At 41.4% G+C, this 3,524-nt stretch overlaps 1 protein-coding gene across 1 annotated transcript in view; it reads left to right on the forward strand.

Moving 5' to 3' along the window:
* Positions 1 to 3,440: 3,440 nt before the first annotated feature.
* LOC122260714 (zinc finger protein 711) overlaps positions 3,441 to 3,524 on the forward strand; it is a 14,374-nt gene continuing 14,290 nt past the window's right edge. Inside the window, exon 1 of the mRNA XM_043028102.2 lies at positions 3,441 to 3,524. This exon is cut by the window's right edge and continues 68 nt beyond it. The gene's annotated coding sequence lies outside the window, so the exon portion shown is untranslated.

Here is a 3,524-nt window from a genome sequence, read left to right on the forward strand (position 1 = left end):
ATTATATATACATATTATATATATATACATGTATATATTGTCATGAGATCACTTGGAATTGATATAAATAAGAATTCTTTCAAAATGATGATCATGCTCATTGTAACCCAATAAGAAAAGACATCACCAGTTGTAAGCCGGTGAAGAAAGACAGACTTTCCCTTGTCATGTTCTGTATTGGTGGCCCAATAAATATACTTGTCTCCAGCCGAAGCCTGGAGGTCAGAGCCGTGAGCTCTGCTATTCTGTTCTGTTCACTGCCTGTTCTCCTTCTCTGTCTCTGATCCTTCAGCCCAGTGACTTTGCTTCAGGTATGACTTGATTCCACTTTCTCTGCCATAGGGATTCCGGCAAACAAACACAGCTGCAGCCAGGTGTAATTAAAGAGGGAAGAGGACACAAGAAGCAGGAAAATATCTTCTTTTATGTAGCTGTGTACTTCCACAAATAATGCAAAAGAAATATTCATCCCTTATGAAAATAATTAAAGAGATGGGAAAGAGGAAGGATACCTGTGCTCACAACTGCGAGTGGCAAATCTCAAAACAACCATACTGGCGCAGGATTAAATTGCAGATAATGCACATGGTCTGGATCAACTTCCTTTTCTTATTCTATCAGCTCATCCCGTATCGCCGGTACTATACAGCCAGAGGTCGGCATCATGCTGTGGCATCGCTCTCTGAAGATTATGCTTGTTAGAGACAATTAGAAGGGCGTCCTTCAAGGCTTTCTTTCTAGCAACTGCTAGGTGAGTGGTCCCATCTATGTTTGAACCTATTTTAAAGACTGTTACGGTAATTATAGTAATTATAATTGCGATTGACATCACAAGTCACTAAATAGAGTTATTATTCATAGCGTAACTGAGAAACACAGAGATCCACTCTCCCCCGGCGTCAAATATGCAATGACGATTCATAGCACTTACGTGTTGCCATTCGTCCTTATGCCAAAAACTCGTTTGACATGTAGGTGCTGCCACCTGTCCGCAATGGGTTATGACGAAGAGTGGAGGCTGCAGGTCATGGTAGGGTCCTGCTGCTACAAAGAGGAAGTCAGAACCTCAGCCAGGTAGTATGGTGATGCCACAGCGTATGAACCACAACCATTCTCTGCATTAAGATCAAGTAGGTACCGAGGTGATCATGCACAAATGGATACATTTGGCTACCAAAACCCTCATCACTGCACTATTTTTTAAAGTTTGATTATACACGCCTCCTCCGCCGAGACCCCACAAGATGGCAGTGCCTAACAATAACCCCGTGGGAACTGGGTAGCCTGGAGGCAATGTGGCAACCACGTTAAGATTCATTAATGATGAAGAGATAAGTCAAATTTAAATAACTGAGACATGTGGCTGTACCCTTTGGTCCGAGTAGAGTCGAACGTCACAAACCTCACTGAATTGAACTAACCGAAGCAATTTTTATAATTTCTTTCGTTCAGCTCGTTTTCTGCTCAGACTGAATTGAATTGACAAAGCAGTCAATCCGCTGCTCACCGTTCATGGCCGATCATGGCCCTATCCCCCCGCGACGTTAAGTGAAGAACAAAGTGAAGTGATTGCAAAGTGCAAGTAAAAATCATCGTGGAACAAATAAAAAATTAAGTGTTATCATTATTTTGGAGTTCTGTGGACTCTTTCTATCTAATGTATATGCAGTACAGTAGTGATTTCCTTACGTCTTATTGATTTATCATGGTCCCCTGCCTTGTTTTTGTTAACACCACCAATGCCAGGAAAGGAAAAAGAAGCACAGGATTTGTTTGAGTTATTGAAGTTTGGGATAGTTTATCGTTTAAGAAAGAGTTGGGCTTTCCCCCTTACATCAGATGCCCAAAAATGCATGGGGGGTGATTTCAACAGGCGCATCTCGACCCGGGTGGCCCTCTACCTAACCAAGAAGGTTAGACCCATCTGGTAACTTGAATCGATCGATTTACCAAATGGGCTGACATAATTCCCATACCTGACAGTCGTCAAAGCATGCATTGAGTGTTGGGTCAGCAGATCAGTGTACCACTAAAGAGCACCGTAGACGGCGAACAGTTTGAATTTACACTCAGGAGAAAGATATTTCTGATAGTCGGTTGCAAAAGAAGCAGAACTGCTGAATGGTGAAATGGTTTCACCGTCAACGAAACCTCTCAGACACTCAGAGTCCCAGTTCAGTTCAGTTCAGAGTTCAGAGAGATTTGCGAAGACGTCGCTTCGCCCAGGCTATATGTACGAGCCTCTGTCAGCTATAAGTGCTGACTCATCTGATCATCATAAGTGAATGCTTACCGTGGCGGTCGGATTACCTGTAGGCGCTCCAGTTGCCAGGGGGTAGTTCAGTTCAGTTCAGAGAGATTCGCGAAGACATCGCTTCGCCTGGGCTATATGGACGAGGCGGCCCTGCCTCTGCCAGCTATAAGTCCTGACTGATCTGATCAGAGTCCCAGTGACCTGGGTGTGAGACAGCTGTGATAGGAGGAGTAGCAGAGATGGAGCCGAGACACTGAGCGGCCTTTGTGTAACCAGGAGTGGCCTCAACTGCATAAATAACGGACAATGATAAAAGAGATTAGCAATATTTGTATCAGTAAATATTGGATGAAGGTGAAGGGTTCACATTCATTACCATAACCACCACAGTGTTAACAATTATGGAATATCATTCTTAGAGAATGGTAAAATGAAGAGAACCGTGGCCAGAATAAACATTTAATAGACATGTTTTACACATGTGTGCATATTAGGCAGCACTGTTCCATACACGTTAAGGACGCCTATGTCCTCTCTTCTTTCTCAGAGCTGATGATGAAATCTAAGAGGATTTCGATTTTTTCATCTTCCATTCAGTAATTTTAACGATATATATTTTTTTTTTACTTTTGTTTTACCTTCTGGAGCAATAGGGAAGAGGTTTTACACTTTATCTTCATTGTTTTGCGTGTGTTGCTGTTATTTTAAGTAATATATTTTGCCTATCACATGATATGCAGGTGGTAAGTGAAATAGTAGTGTATAAGGTTCACCTGTACATATTGGATATTTGCTTATTTTCACGTTCCAATAGTACTGGCCTTACAAACTCTGATAGTTTACTTGATTAAAAATTACTTCCTTAAAACTAAAAAATGATATCCTCACATAAACTATTTTTTAATTGCAGCCATTACTGCAATGCATATTGAGTCCACTTAGAGTAAAATGCCCGATTTCTCTTTCGAGGATACTAATTTCCTCATATAATTAACAGGCAATCTGAATATGAAGGTCCAGAAATCATGGGCCTGATCATGCTCCCAGTCACGTTCCGCACCGCGTGATACGAACGACCTTGTGAACATTTTCCCGTTCATCCAGTTCCTAAAGAGGATATTTATAAGCTAGTACCTATCTGGTTGTTCATAAAATATATATCATGCCAATATTCTCTGCGGCTATATGAAAGTTCATTATGTAAACGGTTCTTGTTTAAGTAGAATTAAGGCTTTTAAAATGCGAGAACTGCAGTTGGAATAAGTTTGCA

This window comes from Penaeus japonicus, unplaced genomic scaffold (genome assembly GCF_977035675.1).
Source record: "Penaeus japonicus unplaced genomic scaffold, GWHDUDI00000001_assembly GWHDUDI00000026, whole genome shotgun sequence".
Classification (NCBI taxonomy): domain Eukaryota; kingdom Metazoa; phylum Arthropoda; class Malacostraca; order Decapoda; family Penaeidae; genus Penaeus; species Penaeus japonicus.